Source organism: Oratosquilla oratoria, chromosome 42, assembly GCF_046742065.1.
Source record: "Oratosquilla oratoria isolate Oo_2021 chromosome 42, ASM4674206v1, whole genome shotgun sequence".
NCBI classification, from domain to species: domain Eukaryota; kingdom Metazoa; phylum Arthropoda; class Malacostraca; order Stomatopoda; family Squillidae; genus Oratosquilla; species Oratosquilla oratoria.
The window spans coordinates 16784050-16804630 of record NC_134818.1 but is presented as its reverse complement, the minus strand read 5'-3'; the positions used below and the strand labels follow the sequence as shown (position 1 = coordinate 16804630).

At 39.9% G+C, this 20581-nt stretch overlaps 1 protein-coding gene across 10 annotated transcripts in view; it reads right to left on the bottom strand.

The window, feature by feature from the left end:
- Pfk (ATP-dependent 6-phosphofructokinase) overlaps positions 1-19673 on the bottom strand; it is a 123946-nt gene extending 104273 nt beyond the window's left edge. For 6 of the 10 annotated variants that reach the window (XM_076179103.1, XM_076179102.1, XM_076179106.1 and 3 more), the window contains exon 1: positions 19548-19672. The gene's annotated coding sequence lies outside the window, so the exon portion shown is untranslated. Of the gene's footprint in view, positions 1-19547 lie in introns of all 10 variants that reach the window. The other 4 variants (XM_076179098.1, XM_076179099.1, XM_076179105.1 and 1 more) reach the window with 1 other exon arrangement.
- Between the last annotated feature and the right edge of the window lie 908 nt (positions 19674-20581).

Below are 20581 nucleotides of genomic sequence, written 5' to 3'. Positions count from 1 at the left end.
AGCTCTGAGCTCTCTTCCAGGAGGGAAATAGCTGTCGATCACGAGTCCAACACGTGATCCAAAGACCAAGTGAATACACACACACACACACACACACAGAGCTTAGATCGGACCTACGGGCTCTGAGCTCTCTTCCAGGAGGGAAATAGCTGTCGATCACGAGTCCAACACGTGATCCAAAGACCAAGTGAATACACACACACACACACACACACACATACACAGGCACTCGAGCACGAACTTCTGGCAGGTCAGACTTGGCACCAATGTCCACTGCTGGTGCCGGGCGTGTTTGTGTGTGTGTGTATACAGTATAGTACAGTGTGTGGGGAGGGGGGAGGGGGGGTCAAGGATGATGCCGTGGCCCACTGCCTCAAATCATTATTTGCTTCTTGCACAAGCCTGAGCTATTTAAGTTTTGTAATTGCGTTCAAATATATTTTCCAAAGGTTTCAATTCCTTGCAAGTCACAGAACCTCCCGTTTGGGACCCCCTGACTTCTCTATGGGGCATTCGACTACATTTTCTTTTCTCCCAGATTCTTTCAATACCTTTTTTATCAACCCACTCCTCTTTCAGTTTTCTATTAATGACGCCTTTTTATTTTCTCAACAAGGCCATAAGGCCATTCATACCTGGTGTCGGTATTTTCATTAAATAACTATTATCTTATTATAATTATTGTAATGATATTTTATTTACATGAGGAGGAAGTTAAGAAAAAATATTTTAGGACTCCTTTAAGGACGGGAATAAACTAAATCAGTGAAAAAAATATTATGAAGGAAGCAGCATTTCTTAGAATATGACACTATCGGCATGCGGAAAAGGGCAAACTCTTCCTTAGAGAGAAAGTACCTCATACCTCAAAGGTTATATATAATGAAAATAGATTGACGAAAGAAGAATTACTAAAGATTCGAGGGGTCCAGTGGGAGTAGATCGAAAATGTTTATTTATCGAACAAGTTGGATACACCCTCAGGGATAAACAAAGTTGCCTGGCGAAGGTCAGAAGTAAATGGAGGTGAGCATTTATCGTTCTTATGTAGTACTGTTTTTCTAGTTGCCACTGGTGGTTTCATTCAATGAAAGGAACACCTGATGATCTTTTTTTTCGTGGTTTGCGGGGCTGGTACCCCGCTCAAAGCTCAACTTTGTTGGTGGTCCGGAAGTGTTTCAACATGAACGCAGGAGACGGGCGTGTCCACGGTATGCCACTACGGGGAAATCCGCGTCCACACTTGTTGCATTTCCACATATCGTATCATCTTTGCGTACCACCTAGTGATACGATACGGTGCAACAGGGTATTGTACCCACTTGTTGCGTATCCGTATACAGCAGGCGGATACGCAACAAATGGGTACAATACCCTGTTGCACCGTGTCGTATAACTAGGTGGTACGCAAAGATGATACGATACGTGGAAATGCAACAAGTGTGGACGCGGCTGAAGATATCCGGAGGAAGCTGATGTATCACACACACAGAGTGTTGCCCATGTCACTTTAAGTCCGAGGTTAGCAGCGGTATGGGGCCAACACTCAGAGTGGATGCCATTCCAAACCTCTGCGCCGCTAGCAGGATTCGAACAGACCCCGAATTCACCACACGGTTACCAGATGCGCGCTCTACCAACCGAGCCACGGCCTGATTTCAACCAACACATTTTATGCTACCCTTCATGCCTTTCATTGTATTGTACGTCTTTAATATATTTTCTAGCTGCAGCCAACATATTCTATTCGGCTGAGGGAAAGTCCCTTCCTCTACAGGCCAGTGAACTCTGCCATGCACACATCTTGCCGAAGGACACCTGCAAGATAAGTCAGTGGGTTACCCTCGCTGCAGTTATCATTGGGTTCTCTCTCTCTCTCTCTCGCTCGCTCTCACTCTGCATCACACGCGCGCGTGCACACACACACAGCCGCGCGCGCGGCTGTCCGGGTTCGAATCCCGCCCAGGGCTGAAATAACTTCAGTATCGCTATACTGCGAGTCGTTACTCCAACTCTAGTGGGCGGAGTTGGGGGTGTGTGGCTGTAAGGTCGCAGCATTACCCAGAGATCGGTCATATATGAGCTCTGAGCTCTCTTCCGGGAGGGAAATAGCTGTCGAGCACGACTCCAACACGTGACCCAAGACTATGGTGAATCACACATACTGTACACACACACACACACACATACACACACACACACACACACAGACACCCACACACACACAGACACACACAGACACACACACACACACACACACACACACACATATGCATGCTTGCATTTATTGGGTGACTTCGAGTGGAGCAATCCGATTTATGGACTGGCTTCTCATTTTTTGGGGATAAGATGCCCAAATGGGACTGAGTTATGGATTCTCGACTCGGAGTGTCTTACAATTAGGGATTAAAGTTTCGTACTTGCTACAGTATTTTTTTTCCCTGGGAATAACCAGCAGTTCTATCTTTCTGGTCAATATCGCACCGAAGTGGATTGATTGTGGTGGTGCGAAGGTTTGAGGATGACAGAATGGAAATATCGTAAAAAATAAGGTGACAGGCACTCATTTTTAAGTGGAATTTAGACTCCAATCATTAAAGAATGGTGATTGGATTGGTCCGTGGGGATGTCAGTAAATTCCCTAAAATACTGAATAAACACGCAGTCATCACCTTGCACAACGGTTGCACTGTCAAAATGAAGCATGGCAATACTGTTTTTCTTTTCTTAACCTTTCACTTATAGACGTTTTTTTCCTAGATGGATATAATTGTATATCGTTAGCAAAAACAAAATATACAAACATGGCGAAGTTGGTGATAGATGCAGTATATGCTTAAAGAGGCACAATGATATCAGTAGGATTAAGATTTAAAGTTATATATTTGTATAAAGAGTATGTAAACTGTAGCTGCTACAAGCGCAGCTACATGGTAAACATGGTTTTGAAGTGTTCCAAAACTGTTTACAAATCAATAAGATAATGGAAAAGACTGGTGAGGTCCTTCATGGGTGCTAATACTACATTTACAAATGTTGTAGGACCAATGCAACACAGAAATCTGCTGTAAGTAAATGTAAATGATAATATTTATCCAGATTGTGAGTAAAGCTGTCAACAGATATACAGTAATCGCTACAAGTCATGCAGTGTGTATTATTTTTCTTTAATAAATTAAAAAACTGTTAGAAGTTGTTGCCATATTTGAAGACACTGATCTTATAATGCTGACGTGCAAAACCGTTATACTTCTTGCGCACAAACCGCCAAGGATATACGTCGTCTGTTATTTCGTTTGATTACAAATGATAAACGATCGAACTTGCTTGGACACATATGCAAGTATATCCCTGATTTTTCAGTTTTGTCATCGATATGTCTCGTTGGAGATATTAATTACAACTTTTCTTGACCGGACTGTGATGGTTTGGGTAGGTATAGTATTCATATGAATACCTATTGTTGGCATTACGCTAAACTAGGCATTAAGAACATGACTTTGTGATAAATATATTTCAAATATTATTTCATGTATATACAATTTATTGTAGTATACCAGATAACCCGATTCTTCTGTTTTAAGATTAACCTTTCCTTCCTAGAGGCTCTAAACCAGTGTTTCCCAACCTTTTTTTAGCCATGCCCCACAGAATCACCCCTAGAATCCGGATGCCCCCCCCATATGGTGATATATAATTCTTATTTTAAAAAATGAACTCCGTTTCAGGTGAAGAAGTTTGATCGAATACTTTGATTTAATTTTTAAACTTTTATTTTCTTCTTAAAATTTAAAGTTAAAGTTTAAATCAGTCATAAACAAACTTCAAAACAACATGGCATCCATGGCATGGCATCGTACGTTGGGAACCACTGTTCTAGACACTGCTCGGCCATAGCAGAATCGTGCCTTTTTCAAGGTGTTTATGTGTTATTAGATATGCTAGATTGGTATTGTATATTAACGGATAAAATTGTTTATGATGTGATGATATGTCAAGTGCAGCAGTTGAAAATGACAGTGTTTTTCTACTCGTGGAAATATATTAAGATATATGACTTCAAACATTAAATGTCTCATTGTTTTGTACAAACAGCAGCGACATTTATTGCCAGGGCCCAAAGTGCAAAGTTAGATACTGCACAAGTAATTTGTTTGAGGTCTGATATGCTTGTGACCATATGATTTGTTTACTAAACTCCATTATCACCAGATGGTATGATGAAAGCGTTGGCTGTTTGAGTTTTATGTTCAAATGCGAGACCAGGAAGACAGTCTGTTTTTGACGTTTTGGCTAGAGTCTGTATCGACAGCATGGGGGATTCACTCGCACGTGTGACCATATTTTTATTTTGTGTTTCTGTGATGGCGTACCACTTCCAGCGTTTCATAATGGATGGTAAAAATAGCCCAGGCCAACTATTATACATGCTGTAAGTTTTGGAGCCTTCAACAAGTGAGGAAAATGCCTGCCGAAGTGCCAAAACGGTCCGGAGTAATATGTTGGCTTGAAGACATTCCAAAACTGTCTACGGGATCTGCGGATGGACGTGGATGTGCTTTGGAGGTCATGGAAAGATACAGTGCAGGAAGGAGACCAAGTTCGTACCGCAAATTCAGGTGGGTTTCTGTGTAGCTGATTGCTATTGTTTACCACAGACCGTAGTCATGAAGCATGCGGTGTGTGATGGCAACTGCGAGAAAAGCAACTATTCGAACCGGTGTTCCAGGGGTAAACCTACATCCGTGACGGTCACCCACGAAAAAGCAGTAGCAACATACTTTGCTTTCCGATCATACCAAGAAGGCTGATTTTCAGAGTATTGTCAGTAGCAAACTGGATTGGGACGCCACTTCCCTCGAGAGTCATGGCTCCATTTCCGGTGGTCCTATCAGCCATATCATCTCTTAATAAGAGCGCGTGGGAAAGAACCACTGGTAGCGAAGACGGACGCCGTGTCATGCGAGCTCGGCCGAGACTGGATCTCGGCGAAGGTCTTTGGCCTGGACCTGCATCTTTCTCCGTAGAGAGCAGTGAAGCTTGGCTCTGAATGGAGAGAGGGGAGTGGGGTTGATTTGCGGTAACGGGTGGAGAAGTGTGTTGAAACAACTTGTAAGGATTTCCCATTTGACGATTAGTTTAGCTTTCGGTTAGTTCATATAACGATTATTTCATATATACCACGCTCAACTATCTACAGCTTGGTTCTTCACAAAAAAAAAAAGAAAAAAAAAATCAACATACAAAATTTACAGGTAATCCAAAATAAAACCTCAAGATCAATAAATGACGAATAAAACAACTCTCCAGTAACTCAAATGTCGAAACCAAAACCCTAATTACAGAACAACACATGAACATGGTGCGTACTGGGTTTTATGACACAGTTCTTGAATTCTCACACGCATCATATCACAGCATGCCACCGCATTACATAGTCGTAACAAGCAGAAAAAGATCACTCCTGTAATTTGTCACTCACAAATCTAATAAGACCTATCACTACTCTCCTATCCGCCCCCTAAAACATCTGAAACACACGCTCACTCAGACCACAAAGCGAACAGTATAGAACAGATTAAGCAACCCAAGACTAGACCCTCCAAGCCCGAACATAACACCAGAAGGAAAATCATTACCACCCAACGCTGAAATGATACCAACATAAAATATGTGTGACCTTAGACACACACACACACACACACACACACACACACACACACACACACACACACACACACACACACACACACACACACACACACACACACACACACACACACACACACACACACACCACACACACACACACACACACACACACACACACACACACACACACACACACACACACACACACACACCTCTCATGGCGCTGTGGTTAGAGCTCTGGCCTGTCACTACGGAGGTCCGGGTTCGACTCTCGCCCGGGGCTGAAATAATATCAGTATCGCAGCGCTGAGGGGTGTTACTCCAACTCTCGTGGGCGGGGAGTTGGGTGTGTGTGTGTGTGCAAGGTCATAGCATTACCCATAGATCGGACCTACGAGCTCTGAGCTCTCTTCCAGGAGGGAAATAGCTGTCGATCACGAGTCCAACACGTGATCCAAAAGACTAAGTGAATACACACACACACATTGGTGGATATCTGGAACAAATTGGATGAGGCAATAGTGTGTGCAAAAATTATACAAGAATTTAAGAACAAACTTGATGCTGAAAGATACAAAGACAGGTTACTACAATAGAACTAGGTAAGCACACACACACACACACACGCCATGAACAGCAATACTTTTTTTTCTGTAAGACATCTTTTGGCCAACCCGGAAGCTGTTGCCGAAAAATATTAAGCCGCGGATTTTTTGGAATTTGAAGTTATATGGGTCTAGAATACTGTAAGCGAATTCTTCTAGGTACTCAAATTCACATTTGAGTTGTGGGTTTAAGAGGCCAAAGAGTTTCAAAAGTTGGGCTACAATTCGAAAATTATTAGTGCTAGTAAATGAATCACTAACGATTTTATTCAGTGTTGAAGTGGTCTTCTCCAGGGGGTTAAAGAACAGCAATGCATAAGTATGAAATACACGCTGAAATAGTTAAACAACCTTTACACTATAGGCTTTGACAAGTTGTCGCCATCAACTTCATTTATTGAAGAGCTCCTCGCCGTCCCTTCCCCTCCCTCGCCCTGCCGGGGTGAAAACGGTTAAATATATATTTATCCACCAATTTTGTTTGACATGTTTTCGATCCCTTGGGTAACTCATTTTATTTGAATGTTTATTCCGTCTATCGACTGGCGATTTTATTCAGCTGAGGGAAAAATCCATTAGGACTCTTAAGGGACATCTTTTAGCTGTCCAAGCGAGTAATTTCTACCAATATAGAGTATAATTCCACCTCGTTTTCTAGTTAAGTGCATCTAGCGTTCTAGATTATCTATGAATTGTAGCTGCGTATGAAGTTAGATTATTAAGTCATATTAAGTTAGATTCTACTTTCTAATGATGGAAAGTGATCACCAGGTCGAGCGAAAATTATTTACAGGTAGGGTTCTAAAGGTTAGGAACATTGGTATAGATGACCTAGAGTATATATTTTCAGTAGAAGTAGTTGCAGTATAGTATGTGTTGACAATAGTCAGCTCATTCTTGGCCCACAGCCATGGCTCCGACACAACCCTCTTCTTTTTCTTCTTCTTCTTCACTTTCTTCTTGTTATTCAGCTACTTTTTTTCTTTTTCTTCACTTTCTTGTTGTTGTTCTTCAGTTACTTTTTTTCTTTTTCTTCACCTTCTTCTTCTTCTTCCTCCTCTCTTTTTTTTTTTTATCTTTTCTCCTCCTTTTGTCTCCTTTTCTTTTTCTTCTTTTTTCTTCGTTCATTTTCTTCTTCATCACCCTTTTTCTTCTTATTCTTCTGCTTCTCATTCCTCTAATTTTGCCTCTTTTCTTCTTCATCCTCTAATTTTACTTTTTTTCTTCTTCTTCCTCCTCTTTCTCACCCTCCTCACTTCATCTTTTTCTTCTTAGATTCAGAGACGCTCGTGGTGTGTTGCATTGTTCCATACGGCTTTACACATACGCACACACACATATGTATATATATACATACACACACACACACACATATATATATATATATATATATATATATATATATATATATATTATGGGAAAGGTGGAGGGGGAAACACGGGTCTTTATCTGATTATCAAGTTTATTCCTGACCGGTTTCGCTTACAATAGTTTCTTCAGAGGAACCGGTCAGGAATAAACTCGATAATCAGATAAAGACCCGTGTTTCCCTCTCCACCTTTCCCATAATTTGTCCCAATGTCTCTCTCTCTCTCTCTCTCTCTCTCTCTCTCTCTCTCTCTCTATATATATATATATATATATACATATATATATATATATATATATATATATATATATATATCCATCAAAAATTGAAATCTACTACATTTAGAATTGTTGATGATGCAAAATTATGAGATGGAGCAAATGACCATTCAAGCCATAAAATAGAGACAATCTGAATAAATGATCTAAAAAGTGGTTGTTGAAATTTAACCCCTTACTGGGGTTAAATTTAACCCCTTACTGGGGTTAAATTTCAACAACCACTTTTTAGATAATTGATTTAGATTGTCTCTATTTTATGGCTTGAATGATCATTTGATCCATCTCATAATTTTGCATCATCAACAATTCTAAATGTAGTAGATTTCAATTTTTGATGGATAAATATATATATATATATATATATATATATATATATATATATATATATATATATATATTATATATTAGTGATAGTGCATAGTGATAGTTGATTAGTGCATACAGGAGTAAACTGACACCGGTATCAGATACAGGCTATTTTAAAACGCTTTCGCGGGAAACACAATACACACACACACACACACACACACACACACACACACACACACACACACACACACACACACACACACACACACACATACACACACACATGGTGTACCTTAATTAGAGCTCTGATTCAACTCTACCATCTCTTGAATTGATTTGTAATATTCTGTTTTCCCATGGCTCTTGAATCCCATGAATTGAAGACAACGGCGAGATAGTAGATTTGCAATAGATCAATAATTTAGATAGATGTATAAATCATGAATAGATAAATGAGTGATTGAAATTGAATATGTATAAAAGCTTTTATTTGGAAATATGAGGCTCGTAGGGAACTTTATACAAATCTTCAAGACTAACCGTTTTACTGTTTTACACATGGACGTTTGTATTGGCTGCCGCCAGGCGATTTTATTCACCTAAAAGAAACCTCACTCACTCCCGTTACAGCGAAGAGGATGATACAATGTTTGAAGATATTCCGTCAGTACTGACGCAACCGAGATGGATTTCCACAGAGTACCCCTGAAGGACGCGCAGCCTCAGTTCACCACGCTGGCTTAATTCAATCCTGCGTGGTAAGGTTGTATATACGATATATATATTTTTTTACATTTAACTCAGACCACACAATAAACAATAGTTCTTTACTCACGTAGGACTTAATGTAACTGAATCAAATCATCTGGCATTTGTTAACACGTCTCATCAGAATAAAATCGTCTTTTGTTACTAAAAAATTAAATTTGTTTGGTGTTAGTTTGCAACTTCGTCTGTTCGGTCCTGACTTACTCGCAATGCATCAAGTCAGACTGTGGGCTTATTTCCATTCGATAAAGTATGCTATAATTTGTAGCCTCTACCGTACTTATCTCCCATGTCTGCTTCCTTCGATAAATTTCTACCACTTCTTTGACTTCACTTCTTTGGGGGCAATATTTTGCCTAAGGAAAGAAACGCTGGTTATAATGATAATGACAACATATATATATATATATATATATATATATATATATATATATATATATATATATATATATATATATATATATACATATACTGAATAATGAAACAAGATGGCAATATGCGGGTAGAGACGGGGGATGGAGGCCGGGTTGGGGGGTGGAGTACAAGCCAACTGCCGTACGTCACTGGGCCCGCATGGAGCTTACAACAATGTAGAAGCTAATTATGAATTTAATAACAACATGTACATTTTGAGGAGTATGAAAGAGACATATAACATAAACTATAGGACACACTGTTTGTGTGCAAGAGAGAGTAGACGGTTACGGGTGACGCAACGGTTAGGATCTTGACAATGGGAGGATACAGAGTGAGACTTGCTCCTACGCACGTAAGTCGGCTCGGTGAATGCACTTTCACGTATGCATGCACGCTAACGCATATGTACTCTCGGGCGCAAGTAAACTCGCGCGCGCACACACATACACACAAAATGCGTGCATAAATTGTGGGCGAATGCAAGTCTTTTACCTCATGCATAGTTAAAAGAAAAAAAAATGAGAATCTGACCCAGCCCAGATTGAAATATGCAGCAGCAGGGTGGGCTCCATACGGAAAAATTTAGATACAGGAACACACACACACACACACACACACACACACACACACACACACAGTGACCAAAATAGTTCTCAACCTTGCAAACAGGCCGTATAAGGAAAGGTTAGAAAAACTAGATCGCCTTTCAGTAAAAGAAAGAAGAAAAAAAAAGAGGAGTGACATGACTGGTGTGTTGAGAACAGTAAGAGAAATGGTCGTAACTGACACAGAATATTTTTTCTTATTTGAAATGGGTGAATGGAAATAGGTATTAGGAAAAGACTGGAAAAATAGCAGGATGCCTGGAGGAATTTAAGAAATCGTTTTCCATGCTGATGCATATGAATTTAAAACATTAGAAAAGGAAATGATCAAATAAAAAACGTAAATGGAGTTTGATAAATGGAGACAATATCACCTCACAAGTGTAGTTTTTTTCTGTATATCATAATTAAGAAAATAGAATTAGGTAAATCATCCATGCACGCATAAGAATTCATACAGGCGCACACACGTACACACACACACACGTATACACACACAAACATACATACATATACATTTACATGTAAGCATAAAAATACAAGCGCACACACACACGTACGCACACACACACACACACACACAGAACACACACACACACACACCAAGCAAACATACACACACAACACATACCAACAAATACATAAACGCGAGCGCGCGCGCACACACACACACACACACACACACACACACACACACACACACACACACACACACACACACACACTCGCGGGAGAAAAGGGTGGATGGACTGCGTGAATTTGGGCCTAAAGAATGCCTATGATACAGTGTCACATGAAAGGTTGAAATGGAAGCTCACAAGCAAAGGTAGAAGTGGAGGGAAACTAGGACCGGATGGGAGATGTCTTCCGATAACGTGAGACGGTCACAGCAGCAGAATCGTAGCGAAGACTGTCACCTTTACCCAGTATGCTTGGCCTGCCAGATCAAGTTGCAGTCACCGGGAACTGTGGTATAAGAACCCAGTCCCACGTCGTAATGAGATACAACCCAACCTGCCACAAGGCACAAAACACAAAAACAAAAATGTAAATGAAAAGAGTAATCGGGGGTGGACACCCAAAGAGGAAACAGTGATAAATGTAGTCACACAAGGATCAACACTGGCACCATTCACATCCCTAGGTTACATAAACGACTTGGCAGAAGGAATAACCGTTTATGTGGATATCTTTGCCAATGGTGCTAAGCAACAGACACGTGAGAGATCAACAGAATAAATTTCAGTCAGAAATTAAACAAGTATGGGAACAAAATGTCCAACGGAGATTAACATCAGTAAATGTGTGACGCATTTGCGATAGGGTAGAAAGAGAGAGAGGGAGAGAGAGGACCTGGAGAATATGAAGAAAGAAAAATCTAGGAATGCTAGTCACCAAAATCCTAGAAACGAAAAAGCATGTTACCATCGTAGAAGAATATAGGCATGATAGACAAATAGATAACGTTCAACTACATAGGCCAGGGCACGGCCAAATCACTAGTGACATAACATAAAGACCAAACTTGGAATGTGCTGCAGTGACATAAATCGATCCATTTTATTCCACACTATAAATAATAATTAGAATAAGAAAAAGGTGATCACAAATGGAGTACAAAACCCGCCAGAAATGACATACAAGGGAATACTAGAAAAAATCGAACTAACAACACTGGAAGAGGGAAAAGAATAGGAAGATATGATATGATAGAAACGTGGTGGCTACACAAAATCAGAGGAACAGAAGAGAATGGGAAGAGGTAATGGGGAAGAGAGAAAAAAAAGGGAAGGAAAATGAATAGATAAGTCCGAAAGCTCACAAGAGTACAAAAAATGAAAACATGTATATCAATTCACCCGCACTGCACACGCAGAGGCGCGCACGAATTGTATGGACAGATGCAGATCTGCAAAGGGGTATCACAGTTCAAAACAAACACCTGTTAGAGTTTGAATTACGGGTAAATAAAATAACAGATTGCAAGGGTTATGATTTGCGCCCGTTAAATTCAACTAGGAATGCGCACGCATACGCACACATACATATACTGTCTAGAATAGATAACCACCAGAAAAATATAAAGCTAAAGAAACAGAGCTCTTTCATATAATTACATATACTGTCATCAGTACAAGAACAGTAAGAAACACTATGGATAGTTTTCTTATAAGCGCAGCACATATACTACACATGTGGCTATATGTATTGTCTGTTCCTTTTCATGCATGCGTGTGTGTGAAAATATGTGTATGAACGTGTGTCAAGATGAAATATGTTTTTACGATGATGTGCAGAGGCAAGTCTCATATCTCACTCTGCTGCAGAGAGGAGAAGCGTCGTGTCGTCTATGGCGTTGTATAAACACATGTTGCATCAAAGTGATCCTTAATGTAACCACTTCTGTTGAGGGAGTTTCTTCCCTCGACTGAATTAAATCGCTTGGCGACAGCTATGATAGATACCTAATTTGTGAAATGAAATTAAAGGGTTGAATAAAAAATATACAAGCAAATTATGTCTGTATTACACTTTTACATTGTAGGGATATTTCTATGGGCGCATGAAATCGTCTGCCAGCGGCTAGAATGAATACTTATGTGCGTCAAAGGAAGTGAAGTGATGAACACTTCCACCATTAGGACGTTCTTCATTTATCTATTTCTGTATTTGTTTATCTGTTTATTCGTTTATTTGCTTATCTGTCTTCTTGTTTATTTTTTTAAGTTACCTAAAAAGTTGAGGAGAGGGCCACATGTTGATAGGATCAGTATTATTTTGGATAAATCTTTCACTTAGACAACGTTCTATAGATTTTTTTTGTTTGTAAAATATTTTAATCTTATTTCAATATTTGATTCTATTATAATCAAGACAGCACATCCACAGCAAGGCCGCTTCATTATTATTTTATTATTATTATTATTATTATTATTATTATTATTATTATTATTATTATTATTATTATTATTAATTATTATTATTATTAGCATAATCACCATCATCATCATCATCATTATCATCATCATTATCATCATCATTATCATCATCTTCATTGTCGTCATCGTCATCAACTTCATCATCATCATTATTATTGTTACTATAATCATTATCATTAATATAACTATTATCATTATTATTATTGTTATTACTATTATTGTTATTTTATTACTATATTATTATCATTATCATTATTATTATTGTTATTACTATTATTGTTATTTTATTACTATATTATTATCATTATTATCATTATTATTGTTATCATTATTACTATCATTCATTTCTTTAATTCATTTACACGATTTATGTATTTTATTTGTTTTTATGTTATTTAATGTTATTTGGTTATCTAGTTAACTATATATTCATTTCCTCATATATTTAATAATTTTTGCATCCGACCTAATCATGAGCCGACAGGTGGTCCTGTCGTTTCATGCTTTATCACTGCAACTCAGTAATTCTATCGGGCTAAGGTCGGAACCTCGTGCTCAAGGGGTTGACGCCAGCACGCTGCACACTCTCGGAACTGAAGTACCGACTAGAAAGTAAAAGCTTGAGTACGGAAATGCCTACCAGTGAAGTATATAGGAATTTGTTTCTGTTGAAATTTCGAAAATTGTATCATAGTAGGGTGAAATGGAGAGGGACGTTTATATATATATCTACATATATTTTTATATATATATATATATATATATATATATATATATGATATATTTATATGTATATATTATATATATATATATATATATATATATATATATATATATATATATATATATATATATATACATACACATGTATAACACAATACTTTTACTGGGTGCGAAAAATCGATTGATTAATCTTATCACGTCAGTTGACTGCACCATCGAGTAAACATTTGAAACGGAAGAATAGGTTTGTTTTAACGGGACGGACAAGATGACTATATGCAGCTTAACGTGGCTGGTAAATCACGGTGTGGCATCTCCGTTAATTTAAGACGGGCAAGTGAACTGCCAAGCAGCCAGCCAGCCAGCCAACCAGCCGCCAAGGTCTCGACCAAGGTGACGCTTGCCAAGATTCGCGACCAGAGCACAGATTCGCTTCCGGCACGACAGCGAGTTGGCTGGGTTCAGGATCAAACATTCACCCGTACCTCGAGAATGATGTCAACATTCCTCAGCCCCTAGGGGCGGGCTTAGGGTCATGGTAAGGCACACTTAGCCTTCTATTGGTACCTTGTAACCCAGTACCAACTGCCGCCGCATGGGCGAATTGTCGGTGACTAAACCGGCTCCTCAACTGGTTTCCCTGCCAGTTATGAGGATGTGTTGGAGACTCAGATGAATCAAAAACAAAACCATCCAAAGGATAGACGAACTCCTTATGAGTCAGTGGCCATCCAACCCTTAGGGCCTGGAGACTAAGTGGTGTTCCAGTGCTGTGGTTGCACTGAGGCGGCCCCCAGGGGCCAGCAACATGACTTTTCAGGTCCCTATACAGGCCAGAGCTGGTGGTCCCTCCTGGCTCGAAGAAGTAAATCGACTGAGTCATGCACACCCTAAGCCCAGTAGCCGCACGGTCCTTGGCTGTCTCCACCTCAGTGCCAAGGTGGTGTCGCTGTCGACATTGATGTATGAGGATTAAGATCTAAAGTCGCCTGTATTACTGTACGACTTTGATGTTTGGCTACTGAATAATGAGTCGAAGAAGCGCCTCGAAGTTTTTGACACCAAGTACCTTCAGAGAAACATAGTCTTGTTGAAAAGACTTTCTATCAATCGTGCGACGGCTCCGTGAGACTCAGTCAAGGTCTGTTTCTAACATCAACTCTGGCTATATGGGCATATGGCACGTTTACTTGATGCTGATCCCTCTCACATGGTAATCTCCATAAGAGAAAACCCTCGGTGGAGGAGACGCACAAAGACCTTATGGCTGGGACAAGTTGATCGATCCTGCCAAGAGTTGATTGGAATGGGAAAGGCGTCTGCACTGGAACTTGCTCGGGGGAAGTCTTGGGTAATTTGGTCGACGTGTGAGTGAAGCGACGAGCCTTTGGGCGTAGGCTTCCGATAAATAATTGATGGCAAGTGTAGTTCCGACCAGCAGCCAAGGTCTCGATCAAGGTTGATGCTTGCCAAAGATTCACAACAGAAAACGACATCGCTTCCGGCGCGCAGCCGAGTTGGCAGGGCTGAGCGTCATACCTGTAACCGTACCTCGAGACTGGCTTCAGTTTCCCTCACCAGGGGCCGGTCTAGCATTTCGTTGACGATAACCAGCGCTCCTATCCTTGGGGAAAACCCTACGTTCAAGAGGCGAAGTCAGAGGGACGGTAAAAGAGAGATTTAAGAAGGGCAATAGAAAAAATGGTAGAAGATACAGGTAATCTAGAAATTCTCCAATATAGGGTCACGGGGTATTAAGATGAATTATATCTGTTATGTCAAAAATAGATAAGAATATAAAGTTTACAAAACAACGTTAATCCCGTACCATCCAATATTAATGTTTTCAATCGAAAATAACCTGCTACCCCCAACCCGTGGATCCGGCCCGATCCACCTGCCCCGTCTCCGATAATTACCAACACTATAAATTTCCTTCTTCACACAAGGGTACGACTCGGGGCCTTTTCCTTGTTCCCGTGACGAAGAGGAAACATTGGGACAAAAGCGTGTTTGGCCACGGTGCTCTCTGTGTACGTTACGGTGCTGCCGCTTGACCGTGGTGCCCTCTGGCCGCGGCGAATTGCCGGATACTGCCGACAGAGACTGACTGAGGAATATTTATTCTCTTTCGTCAGCAATGACCAGCGCTTCTATTCTTTGGGACAGTATCGCACCAAAATACTGTCCCAAAGAATACAGTTGGTAAAGATTATAAAGGGTAGCAGAATGGAGGAATGATGAAAGGAGACAAATTTAGTAAGCTTTTTTTTCTTTTCTTTTGTCTCTTGTAGATCAGAAGTTTAATTTGAACTGAATAATTTCGTCGTGGGTTGGCCAAAACTAAATCCGTAGATATAACCACAATGGCCCAGTAAACGTAAAAAAAAAAAAAAAAAAAAAAAAAAAAAAAAAAAAAAATTAAATAACTCCTGTATCCTTGGGAACAATATCGCCCCAAAGAGTCATTGAGGTGTTGAAGTTAAAGGTTATACGCATTCCACTTAGAGTGGAGACCAGTCTCCAGCCATTAAAGAATATTGCGAAACTCTGAACCGTAGAGGTGTCTGTAAAGTTTATCTTATAATACTGATGGCATAAGAATGCTAGTCCATACCCAATATGGAGCATAAAGGGATTATCACACTGGGCTTCCACGGGCTTCAGCAGCGCCGACAGTTGAGGGTTCGTTTGAGTAAAAACGACTTCGCTTACATATTTTATTTTTTCAAATCTCCAAATATCAAATTGTCTTTCCGTGTCATATATAGCAAAACTGAATAATGAACTAAGAGGTTTTAAACCTATACGATTGTTACAGTTGAAATGTTTTTAGAGAAGTCTAGATTTGTGTAAGCGAAGTCATATACTAGTTATTTAAATGGAAGTTGGAGATAGGTGTTGGAGGAAAATTAGCCCAGTGTGATAACCCCTTAAACAATACTGACGCTCTGAAGGTAATCAAATGCTGTTTCTATGGAAACGTAGAGTAATATCCAGTCATTAAAAACTACTACGAAACTCAGGACCACAGTGGTATTTGTAAACTCTATTCTGTAATATTACATATGCGTAGCGAAAAGTCATGGGTCTGAAAAACCTGAATACAGTTGAGAAAGTAAATTTCTCGACATTTTCTGGTCCGGCATATCAATGACAATGCTTTATGAGGAACGAAAATATACATTGTTTATTCATTTAACCAAAACTGTCACTAGCCGAGTATTTTTTCAGTTAAATGTCTTTAAAGCCCTTGATTGATTACTACATTCTAATAAAGTGTCGTATTTCCTTTTTCTAAAATTACAGACAATGTGAAATTTGATCGTGAATAGTATTTGAACTTAGAAATATCAGCTTTCTTTGATGATGGACGTGCGTGTGTGTGTGTGTGCGTGTGTGTGTACCTGTGTGAGTATGTCTGTGTATGTCTGTGTGTGTCTGTAGTTTGTTTGTGAGTACGTGTGTCTGCGTACGTGTGTGTATGTGTGTGTGTGAGTATGTGTGTGTGTTGTGTGTGTGTGTGTTTGTGTATGTCTGTAGTATGTTTGTGAGTGCGTGTGTCTGCGTATGTGTGTGTGTGTATTCACTTGGTCTTTGGATCACGTGTTGGACTCGTGATCGACAGCTATTTCCCTCCTGGAAGAGAGCTCAGAGCTCGTAGGTCCGATCTATGGGTAATGCTATGACCTTGCACACACACACACCCCCAACTCCCCGCCCACGAGAGTTGGAGTAACACACCCCTCAGCGCTGCGATACTGATATTATTTCAGCCCCGGGCGAGGATCGAACCCGGACCTACGTAGTGGCAGGCCAGAGCTCTAACCACAGCGCCATGAGAGGTGTGTGTGTGTGTGTGTGTGTGTGTGTGTGTGTGTGTGTGTGTGTGTGTGTGTGTGTGTGTGAGTATGTGTGTGTGTTGTGTGTGTGCGCGCGCGCGTACGTATCTTCCCATTTAACTGTATTAACATATATTGCTATGCATTTAAATTTGATTTTTTTCATAAGTGTGTATATAAGACTAATGCCATCATTGACAATCCTTATTTATTCTTTTCAATCATTGGAACAAGTGTTACAGTGAACCACAGATGCATTTGCAAGCAGTTCAACCATCACTGTATGAGCTAACATGGCTCATTTCATTTCTTCGTCAGTTGCGAGCAGTGACAGTCTGTGACTAGAGTGATCAACAGTGATTATCTGAATCGTATGTGTCTCCTTCGTTGGGGAGAAAAAATACAAAGATCTCATCCATTTGAAAGGACCCTTACTTGACCTAAGGATTGACCCACAACGACAGGTCAGGTGTGAGTACCTCTTCATCGTATCATTATTTTCTTCTATAATCAAATTCTGAATTCCCATCTTGTGTTTAGCCTGAACAACTAATTAGTATATTAAATTCAGATAAGCAACGAATGTTTTGGGGCGCTCCCGGGCGGAAGGAAAATTAGATAGTTGTTTAAGTTTGTCTGAGCATTCCACCTTATGCGCAAGTGTCAAAAGGGCATATTCTAATTGTCTCGTATAATTATGTACGAGGATTAATTAAATTTATTGTGATACTGTACACAAGCGTCCCATGGCCGGCGTCGCCATGCAACACCGGTGTTGCTAACTTGGGCCAGGTGGTAAACAAATGCCGTTGCTATGGATACATGGGCTTTATCTGAATAGATTTGGTACAGCTTCGATAAGCCCAAAAGAAATTGAGTACTTTTTCTCGCCCATCTTGCAGACAGGCAGATAGACACACACACACACACACACACACACACACACACACACACACACACACACACACACACACACACACACACACACACACACACACACACACGCTAACAGAGAGAGAGAGGGAGAGTGTGTGTGTTTTTGTGGGTGTGTCTGTGTGTTTGTGTGTGTATGTGTGTTTGTGTGTGTATGTATATGTGTTTGTGTGTGTGTGTGTGTGTGTGTGTGTGTGTGTGTGTGTGTGTGTGTGTGTGTATTTTACCATAAGATAACTAACGATAGGAATATAATTATAAAGCCACCCAATAATGTTATTCTGGAAAAGTAATCGTAAAAAGTATATATAAATTATCAGTGTAGTCCAAAATGGGTTATGGTTACACTTCACTCACGGGGTTACTTTAAATACAAAAAAATTTCAAGTTATCATCTTATCAGTGTCTCGTGTCAATGACATTGGCTGATGCACGTACTGTGAATGTACAAGGATAACTTAAGAAATCTTAAATGACTTTGTCTTTTTCTAATAAATATGTATTCACTAGAGCCACCCTTCTCGTTCTTGGTCTTCCCTTCAAGTTCATATCATCCACCTTTGCCTACCACACTTAAATATATTTTTTCTCTTTCCAACATATAGTTTTTCTATTCTTTTATTTCCTCCTTTGTATAGTCCCATACCCACCTTCTTATAGGATTTCTTATATTTTCAATTCTCATTTAAATTTGCATTAGTAATGAAAATAATGATATAATAAAGCAGCGATAATGATAATAACAATGAAAAGAACATAAGAATGAAGGAGACTGCAAGAGACCATGAGGCCTACAGTAGGCAGTTCCATGTCCATTACTACCCATCGTCCCCATCCATAAAGTTATCTAACCTTCTCTTAAAACAACCGATAGTTTCAGCGCTCACTACATGGTCATTAAATCTATTCCATTCGTTGATCACTCTATTGATAAACCAGTTCTCGCCCATTTCCTTCTTAAGTTTAAATTTATCCAATTTAAACCCACTGCTGTGAGTCCTGCCCTTTTGTCTTAATATGATGGCCTTGTCTGCATCACCCTTGTTAAAGCCCTTGAACACCTCTATTAAATCACCCATGTTTTGACTAAAATGTTAAACTTACCTTCAGCTGGAATGCGAATGAAGTTAGATGAACACTGAAATATCCTTAAGCGACAGGAATGGAATGATGTTGTACTTTCGATCGCAGACCTCAGTGTGCGCTTGTACTTCGTCAACTACGCTGACTTACTGAAAGGATTTCCTATGACGAACCCATCGAGATAACAGCCCGAGGAACACGTGTGTCTCACCTAGACAGACATCACTTGGGAAATTTCTAAAAGTATTTATGATCCTGTGAATCAAAATGTGTGTGTGATTCCCCATGGTCTTGGATCACGTCTTGGACTCGTGATCGACAGCTATTACCCTCTCGCATGAGAGCTCAGAGCTCATATTTAACCGATCTATGGGTAATAGTGTGACCACACACACACACACACACACACACACACACACACACACACACACACACACACACACACACACACACACACACACACACACACACACACACACACACACACACACACACACACACACACACACACACACACACACACACACACACACACACACACACACACACCGAACTCCCCGCTCACGAGAGTTAGGGTGCCGGATCTAGTGCAGTGATACTGAAATTATTTCAGCCCTGGGCAGGATTCGAACTCAAACCGCTGGAGTAGCGGTTAGGACCGCTATTACTGCGCCGTCGAGCTGTGTGTGTGTGTGTGTGTGTGTGTGTGTGTGTGTGTGTGTGTGTGTGTGTGTGTGTGTGTGTTCCTTTAAAGGAAGAGTATTTCCCAATTTTTCGGCTTTACCAATAAAAGATTTAGTAATATTTCCAAAGCCGAGACAGACATAAAAACCGGGACTAACCAACTTTTGATCCCTTTCAGAACTTGACCGTTTGTCAATTTACAAATGGTTATGAAAATATTATTTGCAATTTTGTTACAATTATCAAGACGTAGTTTCATATATAATCGCATTGTAGTAGCATTATTTTTAAAATATATTGTCAAATGTAAATACCAACATATAGTGACCATACTGATTCAACTAGAAATATTTTCTTAGATTAGCATTTAG